This window comes from Polypterus senegalus, chromosome 16 (genome assembly GCF_016835505.1).
Source record: "Polypterus senegalus isolate Bchr_013 chromosome 16, ASM1683550v1, whole genome shotgun sequence".
Taxonomy (NCBI): domain Eukaryota; kingdom Metazoa; phylum Chordata; class Cladistia; order Polypteriformes; family Polypteridae; genus Polypterus; species Polypterus senegalus.
In genome coordinates, this window is record NC_053169.1 from 86,950,222 (window position 1) to 86,971,929 (window position 21,708).

At 41.3% G+C, this 21,708-nt stretch overlaps 1 long non-coding RNA gene across 2 annotated transcripts in view; it reads left to right on the forward strand.

Annotated features, from left to right (window-relative positions):
- LOC120516605 overlaps positions 1-21,708 on the forward strand; it is an 86,316-nt gene that overhangs the window by 43,531 nt on the left and 21,077 nt on the right. The window contains exon 1 of one of the 2 annotated variants that reach the window (XR_005630870.1): positions 13,565-13,695. The exons of the other annotated variant lie outside the window; for it this stretch is intronic. This is a non-coding gene — a long non-coding RNA (uncharacterized LOC120516605). Of the gene's footprint in view, positions 1-13,564; positions 13,696-21,708 lie in introns of those variants that run through there. 2 annotated transcript variants of the gene reach the window in all.

A 21,708-nucleotide genomic window follows, 5' to 3' on the forward strand; every position in this document is an offset into this window, starting at 1 on the left:
TTCAGATTAGCCTGGAGAGTGTTCCATCAATTCACATAGTAAATAAGGCAGATCCAACAGGAAGTAGCACAGTGTATCAATATATACTATCCTCAAAAAAATGAAGGGAACACTTGATCATCACAGTTTAACACCAAGTCAGTTAAGCTTCAGGGATCTCAGCCTGTCCAGTTAGGAAGCATAAGTGATTGTGAGTCAATTTCACCTGGTTTGGTGCAAATGAAAGTGACAACAGGTGCACCATAGAGGTAACGGCAAGACACCCCCAAAAATTGAATTTCTCTGTGCTTATATTTCCTGACTGATTCTTCTCTAGTTTGACATTTTGCTAGTGTCCTTGTCACTGCTGGTAGCATGAGGTGGTACCTGCAGCTGATTCAGGTTGCTCCGGTAGTCCAGCTCCTCCAGGATGGCACATCCATATGTGCCATCACAAGAAGCTTTGCTGTGTCTCCCAGTACAGTCTAAAGAGCTAGGAGGAGATAACAGAAGATGGGGTGTTACACAAGAAGAGCTGGACAGGGTGATAGAGGGGCATCAACCCTGCAGCAGGATTAGTATTTGTTCCTTCATGCAAGGAGGAGCACTCAGAGCCCTACAAAATGACCTATGGCTGGCTACTGGTGTGTATGTTTCTGAGAAAACTGTCAGAAACCAACTCCATGAGGGTGGCATGAGGGCCCAACATCCTCTAGTGTGACCTGTGCTCACAGCCCATCGATGTGCAGCCCGATTGGCATTCGCAAGAGAATACAATTGGCAGTTCCGTCATTGGAACCCCATTCTCTTCACAGACAAGAGCAGGTTCACACTGAGACATGAAAGAGTCTGGACATGCAATGGTGAACATTAGGCAGCAGCCTGCAACATCATCCAGCCTGACCGGTTTAGTGGTGGGTCAGTGATGGTCTGAGGAGGCATATCCTTGGAGGGTCGCAAAGACCTCCACATGCTAGGAAACGGTACCCTGACTGCTGATGAAATCCTCAGAGCCATTGTGCTTACCCTGGTGCAGTAGGCCTTGGGTTCCTCGTGGTGCAAGGCAATGCATGGCCTTATGTGGCCAGAGTGTGTAGGCAGTTCTTGGATGAAGAGGGCACTGATGTCATTGACTGGCTCTCCTCATGTTACAGCCTGTCTCCTGGTATCTCTTCCATGCTCTTAAGACTGTGCTCAGAGACACAGTAAACCTGCTTGCAATGGTACCTATGGATGTGCCATCCTGGAGGAGCTGGACTACCTGTGCAACCTGAATCAGCTGCAGGTACCACCTCATGCCACCAGTAGTGACAAAGACACTAGCAAAATGCACAACTAGAGAAGAAGGAAGGATAAGGAGAGAGCAATTGTCTGTGACCACCACCTAAAAAAACATTCAATCTTTGGGGGTTGTCTTGCTGTTGCTTCTCCAGTACACCTGTTGTCACTTTCATTTGCACCAGAGCAGGTGAAGTTGATTCACAATTGCTTATGGTTCTTAACTGCACAGATTGATATCCCTGAAGCTTACCTGATTTGGTCTTAAACTGTGATGATTAAGTGTTCCCTTAATTTTTTTGAACAGTATGAATATTTAGAAGGAAAAGGAAAATAGAAGTGTAGAGGAAGATGGTGCCATTCAATTAAGTTCATTCTTTTCAATGAAACTTTGACATACAGTATGAGCCCTTCACGCTATACGATAGATACACATAAAAGACAAAAGCCACCTGCTTAGTATTGTTGTGTAGGTCTCCCTTGTGCCTCTGACTCATTGAGTTATGGACTCCACAAAATATCTGAAGTAGTCTTGTATCATCTGGCAGTGCAGTGTTAGCAGCAGATCCTTTATGTACTGTAAGTTGTGAGGTGGAGCCTCCATGGATCATGTTTGTTTTTCAGCACATCTCCTAGATGTCCGATCAGATTGAGATTTGTGGAGTTTGGAGGCCAGGACAACATCCTGAACTCTTAGTCATGTTCCTCAAACTATTCCTAAACAATTTTTGCAGTGTGCTGGGGTCCATTATCTGCTGAAAGAGGCCACTGACATCAGGGAATACCATTGCCACAAAGGGGTGTACGTGTTCTGCAACAATCTTCTGGTATGTGGTACATCCACATGAATGTCAGGACCCAAGTTTTCCCAGCAGAACATTGCCAAGAGCATCATACTGCCTCCATTGGATTGCTTTCTTCCCCTAGTGCACCCAGCTTCCAAGTTTTACCCCAGGTAAACTACACACATACACTTGGCTGTCCCCATGATCCAAAAGAAAACGTGATTATCAGATCAGGCTACCTTCTTCCATTGCTCTGTGTTCAGGTTATATCTCTTACGTGCCCATTGTAGGTGCTTTCGGCGGTGGAGAGGACAGTCTGACTGGTCTTCGGCTACACAACAAACTTTGATGCACTGTGTGTTCTGACTCCTTTCTTTCTTGGCCTGCATTAAGCTTTTCAGCAATGCCACAGTAGCACATAATTTGGGATTGGATCAGATAGACCAGGCTTCACTCCCCATACACATTAATGAGCCTGGGATACTGTACCTATGACCCTGTCACGTATCCACTGGTTGTCCTTCCTTGGACCACTTTCAGTAGGTACTAACCACTTCATACCAGGAGCACCCCACAATACCTGTAGTTTTTGAAATACTCAGACCCAGTCGTCTAGTCATCACAGCTTGGTCCTTGTCAAAGTCGCTCACATCCTAACACTTGACCATTTTTTCTGCTTCAAGAACTGACGGTTCGACAGGTGCCATTGTAACAAGATAATCAATTTTATTCACTTCAACTGACAGTGGTTTTAATGGTGTGTCTGATTGGTGTAAATGTAGTAACATCATGTAATCTGTGGCACTTTATACATTATACATATACAAGGGCGTTTTAAATCTAAAATAGAAGCATCTAACCAGGAAGAAGTTGGCACTTTTAATGAATATGCATATATTGTTAGGATCCATTTATGTAAATGAATTTGGAAAGGTTTTGTGTTTTTATGTGTTTAAGCAAATATAAGTGTATGCATTTACTGTATGTATTCAGTAATTTGTAAAGTTTGTAATTGTGTTTTTCCTGCAAACTTGTTACCGTGCTGTAAGCCCACACTTGGTGAAAGGTGCTATACAAAAATAAACTGAATTGAACTGAAGCAGGGCAAGTAGTCGAGAAGAATTAACTATGTCTTTGTAGAGATGTACACATGAAATATTGTACAGCAAGTATTCCTTAGGTCATTGTAGTCTGCGTTCTGCCAGATTAGGATTTAGCAAATTTATAAAAAAACAGACCTAGAGATGAAAGCGACTGCTTGCTTTGTGCAGGATGGCATGATGATTGGGAACGGGGAAATGGTAAGGCAGCATTGTTGTGAGGCACTTCTTAGACCTTCTTATCCAATGTAGCTACCTAGTCACCACCCTGACTTGAACACACATCATGGGACTCTCCTGATGAAATACCAGGAAGGGCTTGTACTAATGAGGTTGCTGACTTGCATGCTGTCCTTAAGATGCCTGACTCTTTTTGCCATTGACAAGTCAATTAAACTGTACAGTTACAGTCACCCTAAAAATTGATAAACATCTTTTATTCAGATGTGGACACAGGTACATTTCTTCTGTTAAATGCCAAAAATTAGCCAACATTATTGGGCAGGTGAAGACTCCTACCTGTTGCCTCATCATGAGGGCATTGAGGCCTCCAAAGACGCCACCTCCTCTCGCTTGCTTGTTGTACCTTAACAGTGAATAAACTCCCACCTCTGGTTCCATTACTCCAAGAGTCCAAATAAAAGCTGCAGATTTCCCATCTGGAATGAGGGTCTTATCAAGTAGCAGCAGCAGCTTGCAGTGAAGACTCACAGATGATTGTAGACTCGGCTCATCTTGCCAGTGCACTCACTTGCCCACCAGTGTGAAAGTATCTTAATAATCACATTTTATTTCATTTTGCACCTTTCTGTATGTCAAAGCACTTTCAGGGTACAGCATATGTTCTATGTTTCTGTTGTATGAGCAAAAACTACCTTTGTCCTATATAGTATCTATATCTATCTAGCTATCTATATTTCTAGCTAGCTAGCGCATTTGTCAATAGTGAAGACCACACAGTCTTAGCCATTTGGCCACACAACTGGCTGCTGAGTTTCACAAATGAAGGTTGGAGCTTGCACTGTTTGCATATGTCATTCTGGGTCATCTTACCAAAAAGGCTTATGGGTTAGGGTGAATAGGTTGCCATGGTCCGGGCTGGGCTGTGATAGACTGCTGCCTTACACCTGAGGCTTTATAAAGGGCATGGATGGAAAGCTGAATGTTGGGATCTTTATTTTACTGCATATAGCACCTTTCAGAGCAAGCATTACAAAACACATCTGTGCTGTTGGAGTTGTCTAGAACAGAGATTCTAAGGGTTCAATCCTAGACATTAAGATGCATTTGTATTTTTTGTGCATCCTTTAAATGTTTACTTTTTGGTTTTACTGGACTTTCTGTGGAGTTTGCTTTCTTAATTGTATCTGAATGCAGAAAACTAATGTTGAGTAGACACAAGCACAAGGGACTGTGAAAGGAGCAGCTACTCCAGTGTCCCCCACTTGTGTGCTTATTACTAATTGCCTAAATAGCCAGAACATTAAAACATGAAGAAAAATAAATAAATGAAAGGGGAAAAATTAATTCTTACCCATCGCGCACATATTAATTTCTGCTTCATTCAGTAAAAATACAGCATAACAGGTTTGTACTTTCCGGATGGCCATAAAAAAAAACATACAAACTGGGAAATAATGGCTTGCTTGATTAAGGTAGGGGTCCAATTAAGAGAAGAAGGAAGTGGGTGGGAAAAAAACTTGCAGCGAACATGACTGAACTTAAGAATCACTGCTCTAGAAGCCTTGTGGGTGGTAATGGGGGAGAAATAACCAGCACTTCGATATGACACTGCAAAGACGTGCTGCCCCCTGCAGCTGCCCGATTGACTGGGCTAAGCAGGTGGCCTCTCCTTCTCCATGTGTGTGAGCCACGATGCTCACTCATCCGCTTTGTGTCGTTACCTGATGACGCTCCATACTTGACACACCTACAACTGCTCCAAGCTGGCACTTTTTTAGCGCTGAACTGGACAAGAAATTTCACAGGGTCCCAGTAACCAAGGCCAATGAGCATGTTATTCTGGTGTGCATTAGCGCTTACCCATACCCTTCATGGCGCCCATCCTCTGCTCAGGTTTGCCCGTTGTTTGCCAGTTGTTTGTTGACTGGCTGCATTTCCTTGAATCCCCAGTGGTTTGTCAGCAGCCTCTGTTCCACTTTCCATTGTTTTGCAGGCGTTTGATGTCCGAGTGGCTGCTCGATGGCTTCCTGCCTGTGGTTTGTCGCTCTCGGGAGAGATTAGATTTCTTGCCTCAGTTCGGCTGCTGAGACAAAAAACTAAAAAGAGCAAAACAAAACAAAATGAAAACTTTTGGTGTTCTCCATGAGTGCAGAAATCTGCACAGTCAGCTGTGGAGAAAAAGGACAAGTATGGACCTGGGGTTGGCAATGTACTTTGTAGCCAATCAGTGCTAAAGATCGGAAGCTACAGGCCTACTCTGTGTCGGGGGTGGGGGTACAGCAATTCAAAGCACGCAGCCAAGCTGCGGTCAACGGTCACTCAGCGTGCTTGTCTGCAGCAGGTCATAGTTCACAAAAGACTGGTTTGGCAACTCCAAGGTTACTTAAGCACCATTTTGGCTAAACAATGCAAGTTAAATGTGCAAGCGTTTTATTGTCTTATGCCATAGTGGGTAGCCTCCTACCACATGGGGGTACTGTCGATGCCCTTCTTACAAACACCCTCGGGGGGCTGGACATCCACTTGACTGCTGACACTCTGGCTGGCTCTTTGATTCTTTCATCAGTTGTTTTTTTGGCATGTTCAGTTTTGTTGTGAATTATTAATCTGCGTTTGGATTTGCTTTAATGACCTGCTGGAGGCTGCCTGTCTAGTTTTGTGTCTGTTAGCCCCGAGCTCTTCAGTTGTCATCTAAAATTGTTTTACATTAATATATGGTAGATGATGGTAGTTAGCACAACTGCCTCACACCAAAAGGGAGTCGAGTTCAGTTGCTGACCTGCGCACAGTCTTTGTGGAGTTTGTATATTTCTCTGTGTCTCTGCTAATTTGATTTTTGCTCCCAAAAATTTGAATTGTTGAGTTAGAGTGCAGTATAGAGTCCTGTGTGAGTGTGTGAACTCTACAGATGACCTGCATCTATCCCAGGGCTGGTTCCCCACTTAATATGTGCTTAATATGGTTTGTCTGGTAAGTAGGCACCTATGGCCTTGCGCTGGACTGAGTTGGTTTGGTAAATGGCTAATGCAACCTCCCCGTTCCAGAGACTTGGCGTAAATATCTTGCCTCATCGCCATCTGCACAAGTTTCTTCACTAGGGTTATTAGTTTCCTACCACATCCCAAGAATACAATTACCTACTTCCTGTGAGTGACTGTATCCTGCAGTGGACGGAATTCCAAAATGGCTGTTGCCCTTGCCATGTTCCCAGTGCTGCTAGGCTAGGCTGCAACTCTCTTAAACTGACGTCACACTATGTGAATATTTTTACGGTACTTGCAGACCACAGTTGCAGATCGGTTCGCCACACCGTGTCAGACTAAACAACTGAAAATCACAGGACATGTCCATTGTTCTGACAAGCTTATGACTGACCAGTAGATTCGTGCTTGCCCCTGTTTCTAACAGCCAGTACTGTGCTGCCTGACAGAGCCAGTGCTGTATAGGCATTGTGTGTGAAGGATAAACAGCTGTGGCAAGTTCAGCTGCAATCGTTGCCCTAATTGTTTTCTTTTGTTCCATTTTGTCACGGTACTCTATATGAAACATGAGACATCAGACAGATGAGCCTCTCTTCAGTTTGTAAGCTCCAAAGCCGCTGTGCTGCCTGACAGAGTTGGTGATGTACCTGCCGGTGCTGTGCAATGATGTAATAGCGGTGGTGTAGTATGAGACATCAGCATCTTTTCTGTTTGCAAAACACGTGTATTCCTTATTCCTTGTCGCTCTGCATTCTATGCATTGAACTTCTGGATGAACATTCATTGGTTCTCTGCTACACACACAACCAAGCCCTTCAACTAAAGATGAAATAAAACCTACCTGATTTTTATCATAGCCAGTCACAGACTACACCCACCAGCCACTTCAATAGGTACACCTTCCTAGTACTGAGTTGGATCTCCTTTTGCCTTCAGAACCACCTTAATTCTTAGTGGCATAGATTTCCTGAGGGATTTTGGTCCTTACTTAAATGGTAGAATCACGCATACGCTGCAGATATGTCCGCCACACATCGATGATACGAATCTCCCATTCTACCACAATGCAAAGGTGCTCTATTGTATTGAGATCTGGTGACTGTGGAGGCCATTTGAGTACAGTGAACTTGTTGTCCTGTTCAAGAAACCAGTTTGAGTTGATTTGATTTTATCCTGCTGGAAGTAGCCATCAGAATATGGGTACACCGTGGTTATAAAGGGTTGGACGTGGTCAGCAACAATTCTCATGTATGCTCTGTCATTTAAACGATGCTCAGTTAGTACTAAAGGGCACTACGTGTACCAAGAAAATATCCCCTACACCATTAGAGTACCAACACCAGTCTGAACCATTGATTCAAGGCAGGTTGGATCCATTCTTTCATGTTGTTTACACCAATTCTAACCCTACCATCAGAATGTTGCAATTGAGAAATTGAGACTCATTGGACCAGGCAACGTTTTTCCAATCTTCATTTGTCCAATTTTGCTGAGCCCATGTGAATTATAGCTTTGGTTTCCTATTCTTAGCTGACAGGAGTTGTACCCAGTGTGGTTTCCTGCTGCTGTAGCTCATCTGCTTCAAGGTTTGACGTTTTGTGTGTTCATAGATGTTCTTCTGCATGCCTCGGTTATAACGAGTGGTTATTTGACTTACTGTTGCCTTTCTATCAGCTCGAACCATTCTGGCCATTCTCCTGTGACCTCTGGCATCAATAAAGCATTTTTGCCCAGAGAACTGCCACTCACTGATATTTTCCCATTTTTAGACCATTCTCTATAAACCCTAGAGAAGGTTGTGCATGAAAATCCCAGTAGATCAGCACTTTCTGAAACACTCATACCAGCCCAGCTGATACCAAAAACCATTCCACGTTCAAAGTCACATAATTCATCTTTCTTCCCCATTCTGATGCTCGATTTGAACTTCGGCAGGTTGTCTTGACAATGTCTACATGCCTACATGCATTGAGTTGCTGCCATGTGATTGACGGTTTTAGATATTTGCATTAACAAGCAGATGAACAGTTGTACCTAGTAAAGTGGCCAGTGAGTGTGGTTGGTCTTAGTTCTTGGGCATGTCACATTAGACAATGAAATTCACAGGAGTGCGTCGCTGACTGCCTCGCTAAGATTGCGTAAAAGACAGCTACGACTTAAAATCACTGGAAACATCACGAAATGTGACATAGGCTTGAGTGCTGTGATTGATGGACAGACAGAAAGTCTCAAAGAGGGAGAGCCAAAAAGGTGAATGCTCATTGTCCATTTGGCTTAGTGATTGCCTGACAGGTCTGTACAGGGCCAAACGTAAGGATGGTTTTAGGAGCTATTACAGTTCACGGCTTTGTCATTGTGTTTTGTGAAAAAAGAGTTGATGATAGCTCTCTGGCTGTGCATCATAAGGGACAGAAGGAGGATGCAAGAGTGGCAGAAACATGACAGGGCTGATGACACCCAAAGGGTTCTCTTCTTCTTGATCCTTGGTTCACTTTGGCAATTTGTCTACATAGGCTCTCAGGATTCCAGCAATTACTGTATACAAGAAATTTATTTAACAAAAATGTCTAAAGAGCATAGCATGCAAGGATTAGTCCTACACTACCCTCATGGATATGCTAGCAGTTCTTCATTTGGACAAAGTTTTTATATTTATGAATATACTGTACTTAATATATCTTTAGCATACAGCTGATAGCACACAAATCTCAGGCAAGTACATTTTCTCAAACGTAAAAGTAGGATGATCTAAACCTTAATAATGGGATATATTCATGGTGCGCAGACTCAAGATCAGAGGCTGCTTCCTAGAGAAACATTTGCATACTTTAAACAGATAGACAGAAGTTGGTATAAAGTGTCTTTGTTATGTGGTAATCTTATGGCACTCTTTCAAAGACAAGTTCAGGACAGCTGCATCTTTTAGAACAATAATTGCTCATGTATTTGAAACATTTATAAGACCTTATGAGTCTAAGATGCGAAAAGGTTGCAAAAGTGATTTTCCACAACCTCTGGCATCCCTTTGAGGGCTCATTGCTGCCTTATTGCTATTGTATCTTGAAATGTCAAAGGATGGAGGAATGAATGCAAACTCTCCATGTCTTCATGTATGGCATACCATGTAGTGAGACTTTCTTGATGAGCCAACTCAGTTCTATGCACAGTGGTGCATTTCAGTGTGTGGTTGTTGTGGAAAACATGTAGTATGCCACTTTTTTTTTTTTAAATGCACTACACTCCTCTGTGATGATGTGAATGAAAAACATAAATGGAACTGATTTGACTGGTGTGCAGAAGATTCCATGTGTTACACAGCTGCAGAAAAGAACAGAGGTAAGCAGGGAAATGTGAACAAGGCTTTAGGGGGCAGTATTTCTTGTTCTCTAAATGTTCATTCAAAAAAACTCTTTTTAATGATTTTTTTTCTGTTTTCACGGTGGTAAAATCAGACATGAAACAAATTCATCTGGACGCAAGTTTGCTCCAAGACTCTTTTAAGGTGTTTTATTAGTTAGAATTAGTATACACAAAATCTTTCCCCATCTCAAGCATAGGAGTAGGTGGCATGGTGACACAGAGGTTGAACACTGCTGCCTGGCATCTTCAGAGACCTGAATTAAATTCATGGCAGGGTCACTATCTGCGTGAAGCTTGCTCAAACTCCCAAAGTTGGAGAGGGTTTTCATGGGGAACTCTAGAAACAGGTTTGTTTGGTTAATTGGAAACTCGGATCTGGAGCAGGCCCACCGCCAGAAATATTTGGGCCCCAGACAACTTGGTACGTGTGGGCCCCTCTGTCTACCCCCAGGTCCCCACATGCCAAAACCTTCAAGTACGTATACAAAAAAAATCAAGCGTGAAGGGGCCCCGGACCAGAGTCCCGTTTGTCCCTCCCCCGGCAGAAGGCCTGTCTGGAGACATGTGTGCGAGAATGACTCACATCTCATCCAGTGTTGGTTAACATTTAGACTGAGTGGGCTGGATAATGGAGTGGATGGATGCCATCTGCATCTTCTCTGCGTACTAACAAATCAAAGCAAGCGTAATAAGAAGTGGACCGAACGGCAGGCAGACAACGTGGGCCTTGGAGAATGCAGTAGTTTGAGGTAACATACTTGGAAATATGGCAGGCTCAAAAGCAAGCAAGTACAAGGACCAGGACATGAAAAAGAGGACATTAAATTAGGAAGAAACTTCAGTGTCAAAAGCCAGAAAAAGGTATAAATATAATACCTCCAAAGTCTTAACTCCCTAACTGGAAATTTCCATTAATTTAATGCTTAAGGCTTTTACTCACAATCCAAAAATGTGGACACAAAAGACTGCCAGCTTAAATAGCAATGAGTAGGAACCTCTGGCTTCTATGTGTTAGGAACAGGCTACCAACAAACAACACAGTGCTGGCAATCAAAAACGACATACAAAACAGCAAAGTGTAAATGTTCTAGCAATAACAAAGTAAAATAGCATAATGAAGAAGAAAAAAATGCATAGAAGATTGGGTTCTGTATGTTTGTAACCCTTTAAATCATAACAACACTCCCATTAAGTGCTCTGACTCCCAAAAGGTCATGCAAAAAACATGTCCCCTCATGGATTAACAAAAGTATATCAAAAATTATACAGATTCTCCTTCATGCTAGTATTCCCAACCCAGGTGTTTTTCTCAAGTGCAGTTTAGCTCCGCCTCACAGGTACTGCCTGGCCCCTCCCATCTTGTTTGTTACTTGAAAGCACTTTTTTTTTTCTTTTTTTTTATTAATTTTATTGCAATCCATACAAATCAATCAAGTTTTTACAAAAAGAAAAATTGAGTTACGTTAAGGACAAATCGAAAGCACTTTTGATACCACAGTGACATAATGACAGGAATTCTGCAATAAAAGAAGACCTCTGCCCTCAGTGTGTGCTCCAGCATTGAGTCGTGCGGCCGCTCCTAATGCTCTTGTGTTTAGTGGATTCTGAGTGTCTAGATTTTTTGATTTCTGCACATTTGCCTTGGCTGTCTTTGATTTTCCAAATACTGCCTGCTCTTTTTTTTTTTGTTTGTTCCTTTTTGTCTGTTGCTGACAATGCTTTTGTCATATAGACAATTAAATATATCCTTATTCCCATTACTCGTGTGACTCATCGGAATCTGCCTGTTACTTGTATCCTGTGGGGCCAGTGCTGCCTCTTTTGATGCCGATTTATTTTTAGGATTTTAAGTTGGTGTTTCACTGTGCAGTTTCACAATAGGGCACGCAATGTGCCCACAGATCCGCATGAGCCTTGTTCACAGATGTGCCTTTAACATTGTAGAGGTGTTTGTTGGCTGAGACATGGTTGGACTGGAACTCATCATGTTGTGTGTCTATATTGAAGCAGGTAACTTAGCAAACTTTTCAGTTTAACCGCAGCAGACAACCAGTTGGTGATTTATTCAGAATCGTTGTGAAGGATAAAGGAAAGTGTACGTCTCACCCGCCAGCAACACAACGGGTGCCATTGGCAAATACAGTTCCCAGTCAGAGTTAAAGTCAGAGTTTCTATTGGTGGGTGATTGGGAATCCCAGCGGTATCCGGTACGAGGTAAGAATTGAGCAGTTGGCAAGTCCACTGATTTGCATACTGGTTAGTTTAGAGTCGGCATATATCCTGTAGAGAAAGGAGAGAAAATAAAAACTCAGCCAAGACAATGAGCAGTCCAGTAATCAAACTCAAGTCCATGAATTTTGGAAGCACGACACCTCCATCCTGCCCGAGACCTTCCAACTTAATTCTGTTTTTGGGCACAATAGTGGTGCATCTACTTGCACGCTTTTGTCCACATAACCTTCTGTAACTAACTGTTTTAAATAATTCAATTTTTTGTCATTATTTTCCATCCTTGAATTTCAGTTCCTGTCAGCTTTGAATTTTTTTTAAATTTTATCTAAAATGTAGGTTGGTTCTTACACCAAATGTTTTTTTTAATGTATGTAGTGCCCTTTCTAAGTGGGCACTATCCCAAGGTGACATTCACTTTTCAACTGTGAGATTACAGCCAGCTTACGTGACTGGGACTTGCAATCGAACTCTGTAACTTACCAGACCACACTGCTCCTCAGCCTCCAGTCTTGAGCCACCCTGCACTACCTTACCTCCACAAAATGACCATTTATGAACTTTAACTTCATATAGCATCTGCAGACCCTGGTATTCCTTCTTATAAGTGCTTTGTGTACACTAGACACGATGCACAAATCTTAAACTTAAATTTTATACAGAAATGCAATATTATTTTGAAGCATTGTAATAATTAACCAGGATTAGAAAAGCATTAATAATTAAATTTGGAAAACATGTGTGGCATCAAGGACATCAAGTGCTGGCACACGCAGTGCTGATGTGTGCAGTTGTGCGTGATTACTGCCAGGAAGGTTCCAGAGATAAGAGGCTGATCCCCCTGCCAGAAGCCTGTCCAATCTGTAGGTGGGATACAATGGGGACTACTCACCATCTTTTACTTGTCTGAAATTCACATTCACTTTTGGGGCGCTGCCCTTGGGGACACCTGGATGAATCGATTCACCTCAGAGGGGATGGCAGGGAACAATGGGGTTTGTTTTTTTTTTTTGTGTTTTGTTTTTTGTTTGTTTTTTGTTATTTTTTTCCCAATAATTATCCCTCTCTGTTTTTTCTTTAAGCATACCATGCTATGTTATGGACTTGTTCTTGGCATTCAGTCTGCACTGGAGATACTGTACAGTAATAACCTCCTGTAAAGTGTTGTAACCACCTTGTTAGACTTATCCCATTGTTTTTAGCTTCTTATGTGTTAGCCAGGGTCCCACCTTTTGTCACATTCACAGGAGAGAGGGCTATGTTCCCCTGTGCCACATTCCCAGGAGGGAGAGTTCTGCCTGAACTAATGAATGCATCACTGCCGAAGTGCAACAAGTTGCCCAGACCACCAATGGACTCTTAACTGTACAGCTTCTTCCATCTGGGACTGGAGGGGCTAAAGATATAAAGGCAGAAGCCTGGCTGACCTTTGCACTGTGCTTGGCTTCCATTATGTTGTTTTTCTGTCACTTTTGTTTTGATACATTTGCATGCACCATAGTTTTAATCTCTCCTTGTTTTCGGTTACAGATTCAATAAATTATTTTGTTTCTGCCTGCCTTCTGATCTCCTCTAATTCTTGTTCATCTTGTGCTGCACCCTACTGGCCAAGCATAATGGGATATCCATGCACTCTCCGTTTCATGTTGGGGCCATACTGAGCGAAGTCTGCTGTAGGCACAGCTGTGTGCTGCAAGCCTGGAATGTGACAGTGTGGGTCGGCTCCATGCTCCTGTTGCTCTCAGGACCCTCACGAATTCGCCACCGTCAGTAGTTATGACACCAAGATGAGCCATGCAGGTGAGGACACGTACCTTACAACCAAGGGGTTGGTGCAAAAAGTGAACTGTGCATTTATTACAAATCAAATCAGTGTTCAAAATGAAGTGCAGTGCATTATCATTGTCCATATATAATCCAATAAAAATTAAAGTGTTCAGTGGAGGTTAAAACCAGTTCAATAAGTAATCCCTTAAAATCAAGGTTAAAATCCCCAGGCAGGAAACTGTCCATGAAAACTTAGTCCCAGGTGTAACTCTTTTAAAACTGACGTCTTCTCTACTTGACTTTCACAAGGCCTCGCAGCAGAGGTGACTTCTGTCTGACAGGCACAGCCATCCATCTTCTCCTGGTGCAGGTCCTTACTGCTCCATGGCTCCTAGTAGGCACTCCATCAGAACCTCATCTAACTAAGGCTGGAGTCCCTGCAGCCATCTGTGACCCTGACACAGCTCTTAATCTGAACCTCTCCGACTTCCTCTGCCTTCCCTGGGGGGTATTGATAGAACAAACATTTTGGTTGATTCAGGTCACACAGCTAACTGGGCCATTCAACCACCTTCATCTTTTTGTTCTTTAGCCTCACCATTACCACTTTCACATAAGAACATAAACGATTTGAGAGACGAGAGGCACCATTGAGTCCATCAAGCCCGTTTGTTTAGCTAATAGCTAAGCTGTCCCAATATCTCATCCAGATTCTTCTTAAAGGTTGTCAAGGTTTCTGCTTCAACTCCATGTCTCAGTAGTTCATTCCAGAGTCCCACAACACTTTGTGTAAAGAAGTGCTTCCTGGCTTCAGCCCTAAATGCACTTCCCCTTTATTTTCACTGATGTCCTCGAGTAGGGTATTTCTCCTTAAGCTGAAAGAATGTTGGTGGATCTACGTTATCAATGCCTTTGAGGATTTTAAATATTTGGATTAGGTCCTCACGCAGTCTCCTCTGCTCAAGATTAAACGGGTTTAATTCTCGGAGTCTGTCAGAGTAGGACATGTCCTTAAATCCCAGGATGCACTTGGTTGCTCTCCTCTGCACAGCTTTAAGTGCTGCTGTGTCTGTCTTGTACTGTTGTGACCACACAATACTTCAGATGTGGTCTCACTGGTGCATTTTTAGTTTGAGCATAACATCCCTTGACTGGAATTTAACAGTTTTTATGTGTCTGTGCATTGCTTCGTTGATTAAAATGTATCAACATAATCCCCTAAATTCTTTTCAGTGGTTGCTTCCTGTAGCTCACTGTCTCCCATCTTGTATTTCTAATCGATGTTCCTTTTGTCCTTGTGTAGCACGTTGCACTTTTCTACACATTAACTGCATATTCCAGGATGTTCTCCCAGTTCTGAAGCTTGTCCATATCATTTGGAATTCTTTTTGCTGCCTCCTCAGTGCCTGCCATCCCTCTAATTTTAGTGTCATCTGTGAATTTGACAAGTTTAACTATACCAGAATCAATGTCATTAATATAAATCAGAAAAACTAACGTTTCGAGGACAGACCCCTGAGGAACTCCACTGATGACATCATTCTCCTCTTATCTGTGCTGTTTTTCTCCTGCCAGTTAACCAACTACAGATTCAGTTTTTTGTAGGTTACCTCTGATGCCTACAGCCTTTAGTTTCAGAATTAACCTTTGATGTGGGATGACTGTGTCAAAGGCTTTTTGAAAGTCCAGGTAAATCATGTCATATGCTTTGTTTTTTGTCAACTATTCCAGTTATTTTTAAAGAAAGCTCTAAAAGAGGTTGGTTTGGCAAGACCTTCCTTTCATAAACCTATGCTGGCTTCTATTTAGATATTTTCATGAAGGTATTTTGACAGTTTCTTCAAGTGATTGTCACGTAGATGTTATGGATTATCCAGGGTTTCACCCTGGCTCATATTTTTTATTTATTTTTTTTATCTTTGAGGTTTAACTTCACAGTGTTTGTTTTCTTTCTTATTTTGTTGTAGTGAATTCTATGTGTTTATTGTTTTTCTATGTGTTTATTGTTTGTTTCATATTGTAGTACTTTGTCCTTATCAGCCTTGCCTCCTTTAAATGAAGCCACGGGTTGGCACATTACCTTATGGTGTTCCCATTGGTGTTAACTCTACACCTGATTATGGGTTTTTCTAGTTTCTTGATTATTTTGCTTTCATTTTTGATTTTGTGTTCTGGATTTCGACTTGTTGACACTCTTTTTGCTCTGCTTTTATTTTTGTACTTGTTTTGAACATTTTTGAAAAAAATCTTTTAAATAATTAAGAACCATCATTGTCAGTTTTAGTCAAGGGTTTCTGTGGTTTCAACAACACCGTTTTTGAACATGAAAATTTGCTGTGTGAGGCCTGTCCAGGCTGGAATGCCCACTTCTTGATATTTTGGCCAAGCTGAAGTGTCCTCGTTTTGAGTTAAAGAAACCAAGACAGGAGTGAAACGTTTTCATTTTTGGAGAGCCAGGCTTATCATACCCTTGGAAAAGCAAACATTGGCCCCAATTTAAGCTTTGCTGAAGTAGGTAACAGGTTTTCCATGAGGATCTCTCCATCTCAATAACAAAACAAGTCATAACTGTTAGGAGAAAGAAAGGCCAGGTCGCAGAGAGTAAGACTGTTGAGAAGCAAAAGCTCCAGGTGGCAGTGGGCTTTGTGGTATTTGGGGGTACCCTACCTTATAGACAGACAAGGGAATTTGAAACCTCTGAGAAGTGACAGGGCTTTTTAATTTTTTTTTTTTTAGTTTGCTTTCTCAAGTTGTCCTCCCCTTTTTATGAGTTTGCTTGTTTGAATCAAGTCAACTGCTTTTGTTTATCTTGGCCTTTTGGTGTAATTGTTGATAAAAGACCAAACTATCAGAGCCACCTTTCTGTCTTGCAACAGTAAAACAGCCATGAGTCTTCTTGCTAATTGTTTACCTACTTTGCCCAATGGCATCATGCAGCTTCTGTCCATTCGTTCTTAAAGAAAAGATCATGTGAAGTTTTCCAGTTATGATTGTGGACAGGTGGAGTGGTCCAAACTGACAGAACTTTTAATTGAAGTATTTCAGAGAAGAGGTAATGTCTGAGTTTATGGAAGAGGTAGAAGAGTTGTCAATAAGCAAGCAGGGAGTTGTTCCGCATGTGGTCACATGGTCACTCGCCTAAACCAAAATGCTACCCATAATTCAAAATAAGAAATAACTAGAATTTTTCCTAGATGTGTTTCTTTTGCTTTTCATGAGTCATCACAAAAGTTGGCTTAAAGTTTGGACACACAGTACGTTCAGTGCTAGTGACCATCTTTTATTTAATGGCTACCATGGTGTTGTAGGTCATATGGCATATAAATCTAGGCTCAATGCAGTATCACAGAAAACAAGGAACCAAAACCTTGGCACCCATGGAAAGAATCACACAAATGGCAGTGCCCCTGTGACATCTCTGTAATAACAATCAAAAATGAAATTAGAAATCAGCAGCTCTCAGGAAGCATCAGAACACAACACAAACCGAAACCCTAATGAGTTCCTAACAGAGCTTCCCTCTTGTCGTGTGGGCTTTGACCACGATCAGCAGGTTTCAGGGAAATTCTCTTATGAAAACGCTGAAAGAGCGTCAACAGCTCTTGCAGGAAACTAGGACCAATGCTTTGGAACATGAAGCTTCCAGTGGAACAAGTGTTGGGCTTGGAAACCAAGTCTCCTAAATTTTTAGTATCTTTTTAATTTCTAATTCTGGTTTACCCTCAACTAACATGAAAGCAAGGGCATGAACCGGATGAGAAAATCAACAATAATGTATAGACACCAAACCTAAAATTACAGGTGAGCCTTAAAATGGGCAGAAAGAATGCGTCGGTGGACAAGAGGACCATTCGTCTTTATAATGGATGTCAGACACTTAGGCATATGACATGTTTTACAGGATTATGTAGGGCAAATATGGAGAAAGAATTATGTGTGACATCAGCACTAACTTTTGTTTTGTCTTTCTCCTTGGACAAGTGAAACAGAAAAGCCCAGAGGACAACTAATGGCCAAAGCCCTGTCCTTCTGGTCCATGCAGTACATACAGTATTCATTTGTTTCACCAGAAGTCAGCATTCACACAAGGACCAGCTAAAGAGAAACAGTGAGCTCCAAAACTCTTGACAGTTTTTTTTTTTCATTCAACTGTTTTCCTGAACATTAATCATGGTTTTAATCAAGCTTATAACATGATACTCGTAACACGACCCACCATTTGGAGGTGTGGGCTACCTCAGCTACGTACTGTAATTGGGCTTCAGGTCCTACTCCCAGTAAGCAATGGCGTGGCTCTGCACTGTGGCTGATAGGAAGAGAACCGCGGTGACATCTGCCGACAGCGAAGCAACTTACAGAAGCCAATTATGTGATAGGGACCAGAGGGACAACAATCCCATCTTCCTCTGTGTGCAACCTGTTGGTACTCTGCTGAGCCTGAGACAAATTGCAGAAGCCGATTATGTGATTAGAACAGTGACTACTCTGTGAAGTGTTTGGGGTTAGCAACTTTCTTATGCCAAACCACATAGGTGCAATGATCAAGAAGGTAACATGGTTGATGAGCATGAAGCAAACTGCAGAAGCCAATTGCACGATAGAAAGAAGAAGAATTACATCTCCAGCATTCAGAAGCACATTTGGCAAGACACTTACTCACTACTGGGGTTGAAAACTCGATCCTGGGAGAACCAGAGGTTTGGGTGTTTTCTATTAGAATTTAACAGGACTTCCCTTGGGACTCCAGTCCTCATTTACATGTCTTGTTTTACTTCACTTTAAGTATATGTGCCAGCTACCTGGAATGAGGACTCGACAGGAAGTCCCATATAATTAGCTACACCTTCTGATGGACTAAGCAAGTAAGTTAAATTTTATATTTTCTGTTGGCAAAGATTTTGTCAGAGATTTACACTTTCAGCAGGTTCTTTTGAAGTTGCCCAAATGCTAAGAAAGATGAGGCTTATTGGATGTGGTGGTTTGGAATAAAACCAAATTGGTACTCAAAAGGGGGAGATGTTTGTGGAAGAGCATCTATGACAGGTCATTGGAAATTCAGCTGTAGAAAGTTTATTCCTCCAATCAGATAAGAAAAAAAAATTAGTATTGCAATCAAGGTACTTTTTATCTTCTCGATTTAACTGCTCTGTCAGGCCATCACTTTACCAAAAGGTAATCAGAAGATAGTTTTGAACAAAACACTCAAAGTAAATTAAGGGCCTTTGTTTGAAATTATACATAGATGTAGGAAATCTGTTAAGCTATAACACCTCCCTGATGAAGATATTCACTATTTTTGGTAGGTGGTACTTTATTTAATATGGAATACAGTAAACCCACTTTTAATTGTCAACAATAGCAAAACCGCTAATGTAGCCCTGTGAAGGAGGTTCATCTGTCGTTAATTCCATTGTGACTTCCTCCTAAGGATAAATGGAGGCAGCCAGATGGACAACTACTGGACACCTATGACTGATTAAAAAAAAATCACAGCATGTTGCATAATCTTAAATATCCCCCTTAGTAGGAGGCCACTAAAATTATTTTGAATTAATTCCTGGGTAAGACAAATTCAGGAATGGCCAAAATGTAAAGAATCATAGCACCAAAGGAACACCTGCATTATTCACGATGCTTGGACAAGCAGTAATCTTACTTTTCCATTAAGTGAAAAGGTTCCTCTTTATCGATTGCTACTATAAAATATTCTGAAGGAAAAATGGGTTTGGGACCCTTGTCAGAGTCGGGTTCCTCAGGGTGTCAGGGTAAAGTTTTTGCTTTAATGTTCTTACTTATAACTCTATACAAAGTTGTACAATTTAAATTGACTAAAAATAATGTCCATTGATCTATTCATGCATTAAGTGTTAGGATTTGTGTTGTGTCTCGCCCCAGTTTAAGTTCCCCTTTGTGTGTGTCATTCACCTGTGCACCCCTTCCTTGTCTTTTCTCTGGTTTATGTTGTGATTTCTGTTTTTTCCTGCTCCTTTACCATTTAATGCTTTTTATTTACATGGGTGGGGTCTCTTATTAAATTACATTTCCCAGGTGCTGCAGTCAAGAGGACCGCAGATACCTGAGAAGGCTATTTAAGGCACCTGCTGCCGCAGCCTGTTTGCTGTGGCATTTGCTTGCATTTGTAGTTGTGTTATTGGCTCTCCTTTTGCTTTCTTTCTTAGTCAGATTGTTAGTCTTTTTCCTGTTTTGGCCAATAATTTAAAGCTTTGTGTTGAGGATTTTGTTTAAAATTTTATTGGGTTTGCTTTGCTTTTGTTTGTTCTGACGTCATGTTTCAGCCAGAATTTCTTTCCTGGTTAGGGTTCACAGTTGTGTTTCTTGTTTGTATTGTGTAATTTTATTTATTTAGTACATTTTTCTTTGTGTTTATTTGTAAAGGGGAATGGCCTAGGTTATGTCCAATGTGTTTTGTGGGTGGTTTCCAAAGGGGCGGGGCCATCTGACAATCACTGCCAGGAACTGCCCTCTGCCTTGTTTATGGGGGGGGCCTTCCATAGTTCCTGGCGGTTTATTCCAAATGTGTTAGGAAGTGGAAAGTTTCTTGTGTTACCGTGCCTTGTGATACTGCTTTTTGTTTACTGGATTTTTCGAACCTGTGCTCTGTTTCTCGACTATGTCTTTGTATTCTGTATTGGAATTTTGGGTTTTTGAACCTGTGCGATGTCTTTGACTACGCCTGTGGATTCTGTATTGGGACTTTGTTTGCTGTGGTTGACTTTCCTTTTCAGGCAATCCCTTTGAGCTCTTTGGAGCTTTATCTATTGCAGAGCCTTTTGATAAAATAAACCTTTTATTTTATAAGGATTTTTTTAAGGCCCTGTTCAGTATCTATTCAGGGTTTTGATGGTATCTCCTCTGCAGTGGGCAATTTTGACAGTGTTTTTAGAACTTGTGCTTTTGGGACTCGTCACAACATCTGATCATTTATACATTTCATTTGTCTATTTTAATTACCATTTTTACTACTTAAACTCTTTTAATTTATTAATTATACAATTTTGATTATTGAATTCATTCTGTATTCTTATTTTTGCATTATGATTCATTATTTAAGCTTTTGTTTAATAACTTAATTGAAGAAGAGGTCTTGGGTAAGGATTGTGGCAATTTAACTTTCCCATTTTGGCAAAAAATCATAATATTAAATCTTTTAACAGTATTTAAATACACATTTTTGTGGTCTGCGTAAATCAAAACATAAGCCAGTGCCACTAACCTTCTGGTACGAGTTTGATGGCTGACATGTCTGTATTTCCTTTGTCACAGTTTCTATGAGGAAGAGAACACTTCATAACAAGTATATGGGTAAACTTTGAGGAAAATATTGAGACAAATTTTTGCCATGAACTAGGAGTCCCAAAGTATGTTAACTCCCAAAAATGCCTACTAGAGAGGGAAATCCTGGCACAAGACCCCAACTAGAAGCAAAAGGGCCTTGTTGAATATTTATGAAAGATTTATTCTTCACAAAAATTGCTTTCCCATCATAATGAAGCTCCTTGGAGCACAAAGGCAAAATAGAATTTTCAATTAACTTGAGGGCAATCTAAATCAAACAAGTCCAAACACAGATTTCTATAGCAAGGTCATCACAAAGCAGACTGAATTTGTGAAAAGCTCAAAAACTCGTCATCCTAATTGCATTTGAAATTAACCACCAGGAACTGTGGAAGAACCTTTGAATTTTTAGAGTGGAGTGCTGTTCCTTGCAGTAATTGTCAGATGGCCTGCCTCTTGGGGGACCACCCACAAACCACATAGAACATAACACAGGCAGCTGATATAACGATATAAAATCAAAAAATAAAGAATGATGGACATAATCAACAGAAATAAAATAATCAAGAATGAATGAAGGAGACATAAAACATGATAGAACCCCAGCCGACATGACATCCTCTCCCACTCCAATACTGGAGGGATTGACCTCTACTTCAGAGGACATGGTGCTGCCTAAATAATGCAAACAGGGGCTGGGCTACGGTGAAGAAGTGTATCTTTTTAGTTTATTTGTTTCCTCTTCAGTTT